Below are 12,895 nucleotides of genomic sequence, written 5' to 3'. Positions count from 1 at the left end.
CATTTTTATATTTTAATAATATTGTTTAAGCTTTAACGATTTAAATTAATATTTTATTAATAACTTTACGCTAATACGAGAATTATGATATTTGCGAATCACGGATTTTAACTATAGTTTTATCTAAAAAAAATGATTATGTTTACAATTTATAAAAGGTAACGAGCTATAGTCAACGAAACGGAAAAATAAAATAATTTTATCGGGTTTAATGAAGGTGAACGTTAGTTTTTAGGTGAAAAATGTTAAACTTAGATTTATACATAATTTATTTATGTTAAAATGATTTTATTTGATTTAAAATAATTTTTAATAATCTATTTGGTTTATTTAATAATAAAGACGACTTAAAAGAATTCGGTTCATTTCCGGTCGGACCCGGACTCAACTTTAGGTTGGGTTCGTTTCCAACATGGTAAAAAGTATTATATTTTAGAGAGTGAGATGAAAAGAATTAGTTTTAGATGTTGGATAAATAAAATAACTAAACCGAACCGAATAAATACATAAGCGAGTCAAGATCGTTTTTGATGAACTACACTAATGTTAAATAAATAATATAACATTAAGTTCTAAACGACACGAACAAGCAGAAACTAAAAACATACCCGGAACAAGAACTTAGATAATAAAATAAGAAATCTTGAACTTCACGGTTTGACTTCATAAATCAAAGTAGGTGAAAATCACCAAAATGAGAAAATAACAAGAATCTTTTGTAAATTGAGTTGTGAGGAAATGAGAATGAATGGAGCTCTATTTATAAGTGAAGTGAGCTAGAGTTGTTTCAATTGTATTAAATTGGTCAAAATACTTAATGGGTCATGAATGCCATTTAAAACTTGTAATTGGTCATAAAAATTAAATTGTAACCTACAATTTATATTCAAACACATTTATTATCATCATAAAGAATTTTGACCAAGATTTAAATATAGTAGGAATGTATTTTTCTTCATCTTTTAAAACCAACTAAGTAAAAAAAATGTGACATAATTAAATAATAATAAAAAAAATGTACTTTGGTTATACGTAAGTAATGTTATCTATGCAACATTTGAATAAAGTATATATAGATATATATATTAGTAATGGTTAATATGTTTAAATAACTTTAGGAAAAGCTATTACATATGAAATATGTAACATATGATTGTATTTATAACTAAATAGATCACCTCGACTAATAAAACGGATTAGTTTTCAAAATATATTTACTCTTTAGTCCTTGAACTTTGAGGTGCAATCTATATGAAATAGAATTTATATAACTTGGATATTTTTATATTTTACCCGCACAGTTTGCAAATTGTTTAATCTTTAAAACATTAACTTTCGTTAATTGCCGCAAAATGAATTGAAAGCGACAAATGATAACCGTAAATCCTTGGAATTCAATACGAATAGAAAATGAAGGTATGATAAACGACGAACAAGAGTACATTAAAATGAAAAACCGGGTCGGTTTAACGAACACAATACTAACTCAAAAATGACGAATGTCACATAAAGTGAAACTTGAGAATATTAATAATATATTTATAAACAAAAACCGAAAATTTGAAATGGGTCGGGTTTTCAGGTTTGAAAAGTAACGAATATTATAACAACTAACTGGCAAGTGAACCTGTCGACTCTAGTACAGCTAGGTAAGTTCGGATATCAAACCCACGAAACTCTTTTAATTACGTATACTAGCTAAATTATACTCAACCACATACACGACTATTTATTTATTATTTGTGTAAGGGGTTATACTAATAAACTAATTTAAACTATTAATAAAACTAAAGACGACTAAACTTAGAACTTGGACTTAATTCAGATGATGATGAGATAACTACCTAGACTAGAATCCCATAAGTTTCAGTTGTTAATTAATCGGGAAAATATTTAGTTATGGACTGGGATCGTAAAATAGACACCTAAGAGAAAACCCAAACAGGACCCTTGACCCTTCTCAAGAGACACCTATGGGTTTCTAATAAGTTTCAACGCACACCAGTATTAAAAATCAAGTTTTCTTACGGTCACCTAATTATTTATGACTTAGTTCCTTTAAACGAAATCCTACCTTACAGCGCGGAAATCAAAGGCAGTTTAATATATTTAATTGATTCAATAGACAATAATTAGCTAATCAAATATAAACGGACTCCTTACGAATAACTAAATCTAGCAAGATCAAATAATAAAGATCTATCAATAACCTAGCACTTTACATCTATTTAGGTTAGCAATACACTTAGGTTTAATTAATTAATAATTATTATTCCTATGATCTTAATGCATATCAATCATAAAATAGTCAAAAACACAAAGTAGATGACCTAATAGCAACATATCATAATGACAAACAATAATCAATGCAACTATGGAATAATAACAATCAATTAAACAATCTTAAGTATCCATATGCATCAATTTAATATGATTAAACCTTTTACTAAATCATAAAACCATAACGATAAATAATCCCAAATCAAAACACCACGTCAAAGTAGGTTCATCATAAGTCTAGGCAGTCTATAATGTTTAGCCTATCATTATAAAATCAAACAAAACAAACTTAAAGGAAATCATGGTGAAAAATAATGTAAACGGAAGAAAATAGGTGATAAAACCCGTAGTCTTCATTCTTGATCGATTGGCACTTCACCGGTTGATTTATTGTCTTCAAACCCGCCAAATATTGCAATCCTAAGCTCCAAGAAACTCCAAATTCGGCTCTGGTTCGCAGGGTATGCTCATGATTAAGTTTAGGGGTGTTTATATAGGTTTCCTGGGCCCAAAACTGATAAAAAACGAAGAAAATACGCGAAACTGGGTGCCCAGAGCGCTGCGTGGCGGGAATTTGCCTCCCGGTCGTGCGGCGCTCGGGATGAGGGGGGCTGACCGGTCCGGTTCGTTTCCTAATGCGGTCTGGTTCAATTCTGATGCGATCCGGTTCAATTCTGATGCTCCGGTTTACCGGTTTGGCTTGTTTTAGCTCTTTTTTCGTTCCTTTTAACCATGATAAACCTCCAGAACCTACATTATTCAAATATGTTAGTAATATACAAATTCTAATAAAAACCAAACAAAAACTAATAAAATATTATATAAAATATACAAGGGAATTATATATATTTAGCATTACATCACCGAAGTATGATGGAGTTACTTGTAACTTGTTGGATTAAATGGGGACCATATAAGTGTTGTTCTTAATCCATACCTTAACATATCACTATGACACCAAAATACTTGTTAAGTTTAAAGTGCACAAAATATATCTACAATCGGCCTTGGGTTTTTGGCATAATAGCACTGAAATGGAAGTGCAATCTAGGACATTATCGGTTAATGTGATTCCACGTTGTGATCTTTCTCGCAAAATATTAATATAATTAAAAATTTAGTAAATATTATTCATATAATATTAATTTCATCTTTACTCTAAACTTATTCTCCTTTTAATTTTCATTTGTTTTGGTTTGCGTTTTTAACTTGAACCCTTATTTTAAGTAATTTTATTTTTATTTTCATTTTAATTTATTTTTGTTTGTTTTGTTTTACTTTTTATCTTTTATATTTTCTTTAAATTTTTTTGTTGCTAAAAGGTTCCCTCATGCAAATGTTGTCAAACGTGTAGATTGACAAAAATATATCTTGCATATATTAAAGTGTTTGGGTTCGGCGTATAAATATTTTTCGGGTTTGAATCTGCTAATATTTTCAGAGTTTGAGGGTTGAGAGTGTAAATTTTTAAAACCCGTGAGGATTTGATCCTATCACGAGATAGGCTGACTCTATATAAAGGGGGCCAACCTAAAATATCATTCACTTTTCATCTTACTTTCTAAGAAAAACCTCTCAACTCTCCCCAAACACCGCCTCCTTCAAACTCACATCACAAACAAACTTGCTTGTTTTTCATTTTTCACATGTGGTATAGCATCATTTCTCTCGATACATAACTGATCGATGTTCTTGCTCACGACTTAACGGTGGTTAATCGAGCCGTCATTGAATTCATGAACTCATATGTGTTGTTTATGTTATAATCAATCAAAGATCATTGACATAAACATCGCAACGGACCTATGAACAATTCAATTAGATTTTTGAATAGAGTTACAGTAGAAACTCGATAAATTAATACTCGATTATTTAATAAACTCTCTAAGATAATATTTTTGCCGGTCCCGACTCGGAAATAGGGTGCTAAATTAATAATTCGCTAAAATTATAAGATAATACATTTTTGATAATTTCTTTAGACCCCATATAAAATATAAATTAATAATTCCTTATATATAGCATATTACATGAATGATTTATGAAAGTTTATTGAAAAATGACTTAATTGTCTTTTGTTTTTTGTTGAAATCAATTTCCCCTTGAATCTCGTCTCTAATTTTCCTTAGCATGGTAAGAACTTCTGGTGTTGTTTTCTCATAGCTCAACAAGAAATTGTTCAATGTGATTGCCGCTTTCATAGCTTCGTTTCGCGAACGGGGCTCCATTGTAGAACTTTCATCATCTTCTTTATCGATATCATCTTTATTAATTCCAATAACGGTTTCAATAATTTCTTCATCAGTTAACAACTGTGCAACTACATTTCCTTCTGGGTGAGTCAGAATATTCTACTATAAATTAATAAAATATTAATTAATATATAAATTAATAATTATTAATTTATCGATTAATTAATAACTCTTTTAATTAATAAATTTTGGTGGTCCCAAGTGTATTATTTTATAGAGTTTCTACTGTATTTAGTTTTTAGAATATCCGGGTCTATCGGACTATTTAGAGTCCAACTGATAATGATTGAAAGAGAGTTTGTGTGGAAAAGTGGGACAAAAAGGCGATTCGGATCTGAGGGACCTTGGATCTATGTGAAATTGAGCTTTTGTACAAAATGTATTTGAATTGGATCACATAAAATCCAATCGGATCGTACAATCTTTGGATCACATCGCATACTCATGCGATTAGGGGGAATCTTTTGTTACAATAAAAGTAGAAGTGATGTGGATTATTCAAGAATCGAATTTTATTAAGTTTATTTCCAGATCCGAATCACTATTTATGAGAGGTAAACTGACAAGCTATACAAGTCTCCTATGCGTACTCTTGAAGATCATGGCAAAGAAAACACAGAACAAATAGTTGAAAAGTTTAACGGGTTTGTACGATGACTTTTGAGGATCAATTACAGGATGACTGATGGCTGGTGTACGAAACTGATTGACGAAAACTGAAGATAATACTAAAGACTAGAGGGAGATTATTAGGCCCTATTTTGTAAACATAGTCTTTTATATTATCTTGTTTATGTACGCTGTATTTTACTAGCTTTTGTCTAAGCTTTGTAGTTTGGGCCGTAGGCCATTGTAAACAAAAGCCCATTGGGCCGAAATAATGAAAGATGAATGCATTGAACTTGCATTATAAATAGTGCAAGCTTCCATGCACAAAACAACCCTTTTGAAAATCTTATCTATATCTTTCCACCAACTCTCTCTACTTCTCTTCTTTCTTTACCATTATCGGAAATAATTCGAAACTGACAAAATCTGAGATCTCGGTTACTTGTGCGTGATTTCCGCTAGCTCACAAGGAGATTGATCCAAGAATATAGTTGGTTAATCCCGTCTCTAGGACCTACAGGTAGGACATTCCTTATGATATAAGAATCGTTTATATGCATGACAGATTGATCAATTAATCTTCGATGTATCGTTACAATCACCCCCTTAGGGACCTATCGTCCTCGATAAGGTTTACCCCACCATACTGAACAGATCAGGAGTGACTCTGCTAGCATTTGTAACATCTGACCCCTCGTACCACAAATTTGTCCACTTTACCTCTGAGAAATAGCTTATCCAGGAAATCACATATTTGTTTTTGGTTGTCCCAGCGAAGATTTCCCCAAAGGCCACTAATTATGGTACAACCGACATAATTGTTTTTGTTTGTCTCGGTAAAGACTTCCCTAGAGGCCGCCAATCCAAGTACTTACTACCCACAAATTTGTTTTTGGTTATCCCGGCGGAGACTTCCCTAGAGGCCACCAATTTTGGTACTACCCACAGTTTTGTTTTTAATTGTCACGGTGGAGACTTCTGTAGAGGCCATTAATCCTGGTACTACTCTCACATAAGCATGATTAAATGTGGAGTTTTCATATGCTTTACAGCCAACTAAGCCCAAAACGTATATTTAAGAGGCAAGGCATTTCTTATAAACAAAAATATCTCATATCCACATTAAAAGTGGGATTTGGTTAGAGTGTTACTATTGGTAAGTTAATAACAAGCCCTCGTCAAGGGAGGGACCGGTCTCAGTTATTGAACCATGAAATCAGGAAGGGAACATCCGTGATTTTATCTATCTCATTCTTTTTCTAGGCTTCTCAAATCTTTTCAATAAATTCAATTTTCAATCGAAGATGAACAACATCCATGAGTCCAAATAAAATCTTCACCAAGATAAATTTAATTTTCAATCAAAGATAAACATCTTATGTCACCTAGTGAATAACTATAACAGCTGCATGCAACACGTGAATTAATAGCTATTAAATTGTAAATCGAAGATTAGTTGTGAAGCTTGCTAATTGAAAACTAATTAAAATAATTAATATAGTAGAGCAATAAAATAAATTTTCTAAACCATGTGAAAAGCACTATCTATAAAATATTAGTTATAATGAAATTTTCTTAAAAACGAATCAAATTAAAAATATTAATTAAGTAGAGTAATGATTGACAATTTGCTTTTGACGCATTTGCACGTCAGATGAGTGCGTCCTTTCGGATATATTATGGGGAAAATTCTCTTAGCATTTACGAAAATTAATAAATTACTAGATTTAGGTATTATTTGCAAAAAATTTTAGAAATATATATTATAAACTAGTTGTGACGAGTATTTTGTAGAATCAATTAAAAGTTGTCGCATGTCTTTAAACTAACCGTAACGAGCACGTTCACCAATCATTTACTCATCATGACTAAATAAGTTTTATGTTTCGTAATCAACGTCCACGAGTAATTCATAAGTTGCGACGACTAGTTTACCCGGTTTACATTCCCTACACGCGTAGTTTATTAGTAGTTAACTCGTCGCAACTAGTTTAACCTTATAATCTACTCGTAGCGACTAAATAACTTATGAATTACTCGTGGCCATTGATTACGAGGCATGAAACTTATTTAGTCGTAACGAGTAATTGATTAGTGAATGTGCTTATTACGGTTAGTTTAAGGACAAGTGGCAAGTTCTAATTGGTTTCTACAAACTACTCGTAACGACTAGTTTATAATGCATATTTCTGGATTTTTTTTGCAAATGGTACCTAAAACTAAAATTTGTTTTCATAAATGTTTATTTTAGGAATTTTCCCAATATTATATTATATTTTGTTAAAATATGAGATTGTTGTTAATGTTATTTAATGCTTAATAAAAAAAAAACAAAACCTAAAAAAATCAAATCTGAAAAAAGAAAAAGATAAAGAGTCGATAGATCCTCAACTCCAGTAAAAGATGTGTAAATTACGAACTCAACTTTTTAGTAGACTGAAAATATAGAGTCGAGCCGGTCGACTTGTCTCAGTTTGTCTTGTATTTTTTTTTAATCAAAACAGGCGTTCGTCCTTAACAAACCAATCAAACAAAAAATTATTCTTGTAAATCAAAACTCAAACACCATGTGGCATGGTAATGCTTTCAAATTCTTACAAGAAGAACAAGGTTACAAGGATTTTACATAAATGAAAAAAACAAGCATTTCCCACAAAAGTACAATTTTGTTCAACATGTTAAAATTCATCACTCACTTGCACTATGTGCATCAATTACTTACTTGCACTATGTGCATCAATTACTTGCCAGACGTGTGACATACAGTCTGAATCAACCTCTTTCCTGTACTGCCCTCATTCGTCATGCATCTTCATCTTCTTCATGCAAGTTCCATTAAACCTCCATTGAAGACAGAACTAAATACACTCATTTTCTCCATGGAAAGTACAATCCCAATCTCCATCCCACCTTTCATATCCCCACTTCCACTTAAAGACACCACATTAAGTACCCTACCATTATTATTATTATTATTATTATTATTACTACTTGACATCTTCTCAACCTTTTGAACTTTGCCCCACCCAAAATCCAACCCATATGAATCAACTTTTGGTGATCCAAGAACCCTAATATCCAATTCTTCCCAATCACTAATCCACCTATCAGCACCTTCTAACACATCCCTATCAAGCCTCTTAATCTCCTTCCCTAACGATTTCGCAGCAAAAACAATCGCATAATCACCCAACAACAAACTCTTCATCACCATGCATCTCCCAAAAGCTATACAATTCCCAAAATAACTCAATGGAATGTCAGCTTCACACCCTAACCTAGTAATCCCACCTGCATTAAACCCTAAATAAACCGGACCGTCTTTCGAATCACGCGTTTCTTGAACATTTTGTACTTTGAGCAAACAAATCCATATGTAAGCACATGCACTCACGTAGGGTGATAAATGAACCAGTGGATCTTCGTTTATTATCTTGCATTGTTCAAGAATGTGTTGTTTGATTTTGTTGATGTGTGACGTTGTTACACGAAACGTCGATCGCACGACGTTATCCACGTAATGTTTTGGTGGGACCGGTCAGTGTTTTAAAAAACTTGTTTTGAGAGAATTAGGGTTTGGGATTACCCTCCGGTCAAACGAGAGGGTAGTCCTGGTGAATGCATCAAAAGATTCATTATCTGACAAAGATCCACAAACATAAGCCCAATGCTTCATAAACTGATCTAGTGTTCGTTCATCAGCTGTCACGTGCTGTGTCGTGATGCCAATGGAGTACCCGAAATCGGCGAAAATGGTGATTTGGACGGAGAGAAGAGGAATGAGCTGAACCACGTGCAAGTCACGTGGCATGGAGATTGTTGGGAGGTGAGGTAGAAGAGAGTAAAGATTATTAATGGGTTTTGGATGGTCACCGGAGAGGTGGCTAATGGTGGTGTTTGACTCGGCGATGGAGAGTGAAATGGAGTCACCTTTGGTGTAAATAATATAGGGTTCGGCCGGAGGAGGTGGAGAGGCTAGGTTTCCGGCGAGAGGGTGGAAGTGGTGGAGGGTGATAGAGAGTGAGTGTTTAAGGAGGGTGGTGGTGGTTTTGGGTGGTGGTTTTGGGAAGAAGAGTAGGGTTTGGTGTGGTGGGTAGAGAAGCCATGGGATGTCTAAGAAAGTTAAGGGGAGTTTGACCGGAGGTGCGGTGGAATCCGGTGGTGGAGATATGGTGCATTGTTCTATAATATTCACATGGAATGGTGGCGCCATTGCCGGAGATGGAAGGTTGAAATGGCAAAAATCCCACGTGTGGTTTTATAATCTTGACCAATTATTGTAGGTAAGAGATGAGAATGTGGCTTGGCTCCTCTATTACACATATAGATAGATGGATAGCTTGGGTGCGGCAATTCGAGCTTTCTTTTTACAATTTTTACCAAAAGAGGGTTCGAGTTTTTATTCAAATAGTTGTTTGTTTGGAAATGAGCTATTTAGATTAAGAAATAGAACACTAGGATTTTAACCATGTGTATTGCGATGAGAATTTAATTACTGGCTCTCGGTATACCAGTTAAAAGAGAAAATGCAGAACCATATGGAAACAAAATTCAAATGTAACCGTCGTACATGTGAAAGGCAGTCGGTTTAAAAATGAAGTTACAAAAATGAACGTCAAAACACATAACAAAAATAATATGTATGTTAGTAAAGTTAAAAAGAAAACAAAAGAAGTTGAAAACTTTAGTAAAATAAATGGGCTAAACATCTTATTAGAATAGTTGAGGGATTAGAAAAGTAAAGAAGAAAAAAGTATTAAAACTTTATTCAAGTAGACGGCTAAACATGTTATTAACAAATTTAAGTGTTAATTTGATTAAAGAGTTTAGTAAAGAAATATTAAAGGCTACCAACAAGTGACATCATATAACTATATATAGTATAGTTTAGTGATTGAAGACATGTTTGTCTTTTAGTATACATATAATTAGTCAAAAATGCAATTTGGTATTTTAAATTAATATAGTTGAACTAATTTATAATCAATTTGTTCTAATAAAGTTATTTTTATAGTTATTAATAATAGTTTCCGTGTGCGGAGAACTCCGTAAACGTATCTTCAAGCCACATATAGGCGGGAATGCTCCTCTCCAAGTATTACAATCTTCAACAATCTCACAAATGTCATGTCATTTACATTATCTACTATTTCAAAATCACTTAATGGGGTGTTTGGGTAAGCTTTTAAACTTGATTATTTGCTTGTTTGATTGTTGAAAAGCAAAATATGTTTGTCAAAGCTCCTTTAAAAACATCAAATTAAAGCTTTTCAAAAGTGGCTTTTGCTTTTCAAAAAACAAATAAACAAAAAAAAACAATTTAAAAACTCACCGAAACACCACCTAAATATGTGACACTCCTTTCAACTGCCCACAAATCTTTTTTCTCTTCTTTAAATTAAAGTTAAACATGTATAATAAAAAAATAAGATAAAAATTACTATTCCATTAAAAGTTAAAAGATAAATATTCCTTAAGTGTCTTGACTATTTACATTTTGGTTAACATCGACGAAGTGGGCATCATGTCTTTCCGACGTGGCCTTGTTGATGTGAGGTTTTCGTTGAGGTCTGACATACCCAGATTCGAGTAGTAGCTCCCGGTTTTTGACGGCATTCTTCTTTTCTTGGAATTACTATTTGTCTCTTTGCCCATCAATGGGACCAAGAACAATTTAGCATGTGCTCTTACATTCATTCGCGCATCAACGTGATTAAAACCGTTCATGTTTGGTTTCATAATCACTTAACGTCTTCTTCGTCAAATCAAGATCGCACACCCGCTTTCACGTAAACGTTCCTATAATGTTAAAAAAATATATATTAAATTACAAATATATCTTAAAATATATATATATATATATATCGGATCAGGATCATGTGAGAACTTTTTGGGAATTGAGAACTATGAGAATCATTTTGGACCATAAAAAAACCCAAAAATAAAAAAAATCATAAAACAAAAAAAACACAAAAATAAAAAAAGTAAAAAAATCAAAGTTCTTATTTATCATCCCGGTTTCTAAAAAAAAACGTAAAAAAAATTTCTCGGTTTAGCTAAATTATACATATACATATATGTATAATATGTACATATATGTACACACATGTTTTTTTTCCTATATATATATATATGTATAATTTAAGGTAAATGATAACGTACATATGTGTATATTACATAACTAGAGATTAAATAAAAGTATACATATGTGTATAGGTATAATATGAATTAAAAAGAAAAAAAAAATCGGTTTTTTTTATTATACATATATGTATAATATGTACACACATGTTTTTTTCCTATACACATATGTATAATTTAAGGTAAATGATAATGTATATATGTGTATATTACGTAACTAGAGATTAAATGAAAGTATACATATGTGTATAGGTATAATACGAATTAAAAAGAAAAAAAAAATTCGTTTTTTTTAATGAAACCGGAATGATATAAGAATTTTGGTTTTTTTACTTTTTTAAAATTTTCGGTTTTTTTTGTTTTATAATTTTTTTAATATTTTTAGAGGGTTTTTTTAGTGGTCCAAAATGGTTCTCAAAGTTCTCAATTTGCCAATGGTTCTCATAGGATCCTTACCCTATATATATATATATATATATAATTTTTACCACTTGACACCAATATATGCTGAACAAAGTCATTTGATAGGCTCCCATCATGAACATTTTGATCGTCTCCACCCACGAGTGACTAATAATGGTTAAGGACCTTCTTCCGGAAACTTCCTTCCTATTTGTTGATTTCCGACTTCTTTGTCTTCAGAGCAATGGACCCATGACTTAGTTAAGGCTATTTCTTGGGCTTTTGACCAATTGACCTTAGCCGCCCGACCTTTGAATTGTGCTTTTGTTGTTTCTTCAACTCCAACTTCATTTTTTTCAATTTGCATTTCGACAATAACATCATCCAAATTAAATGGATTTTGCGTTCCGGGTGCTGTGGGTAGAAATTTCAAGTAAGTATCAATATTAACCATCATTATTCTTTCAATTTGACTTAGTTTTGCAGGCAACAGTCAACAATCAGTGCTCAGCTGAAGAGTTGGTCAAACAATAAAGATTATAGATGTTGGAGGCTGTTACAACATGATTAAGACAAAGATATGCAATCCGTAACCGGTTCAGGATCCTCACCAGGACAATTAATGCTCATTATTACTAGTTATTCCTCTTGTAACTATATATAGAAGATGTTCTGATCGCATAAGACACTCCACACACCATACTACACACTCTTGTACTCATAGCAGCGATCGAACACTTCCAACACTTGTAATCGCCGATTTTTATTAATATAATTAAGGCAGCGGGATAGTTTTCCCCTCCAGGTGTTTTTTGCTGGAGATCCTCTAAGGATCGAGGGTTTTTCCTCGCTAAATCGCCGTGTCACCCGTACTATTTACTTATCATTTTGATTATATACACAAGCATCCTACCTCACAATCAAAGTTTGGTTACTTGATTATCCTTGTGTAATTTTTGACCAAAACACCCGACACATAATCTACATCATCGGGGTCTTCATAAATAGGGAGTCGGCATTCCTCTCACGGTCAAACTACGCTCTCTCGTGTTAGAGCTGGATCCTCTCGTGTTCAAACCTACTCGGGATGCAGATGATTTTTTGGTTGCTTGTTATCTAAAACAAAAAAATGTGCATTCTTAATAGAGTGGTGTATTAGTTAGCTAGAGATGAGTACTCGTAAAGTGGAGAACTAGTAGAACAACTCGGAG

General features: G+C 32.7%; 1 pseudogene; it reads right to left on the bottom strand.

The window, feature by feature from the left end:
- Positions 1–7,962: 7,962 nt before the first annotated feature.
- Positions 7,963–9,354, bottom strand: LOC143616334 (coumaroyl-CoA:anthocyanidin 3-O-glucoside-6''-O-coumaroyltransferase 2-like; annotated as a pseudogene).
- Between the last annotated feature and the right edge of the window lie 3,541 nt (positions 9,355–12,895).

This window comes from Bidens hawaiensis, unplaced genomic scaffold (assembly GCF_021521415.1).
Source record: "Bidens hawaiensis isolate Kalapana, Puna unplaced genomic scaffold, B.hawaiensis_p1.1 tig00046810_1, whole genome shotgun sequence".
NCBI classification, from domain to species: domain Eukaryota; kingdom Viridiplantae; phylum Streptophyta; class Magnoliopsida; order Asterales; family Asteraceae; genus Bidens; species Bidens hawaiensis.
This window is presented reverse-complemented; position numbering and strand designations above follow the sequence as displayed.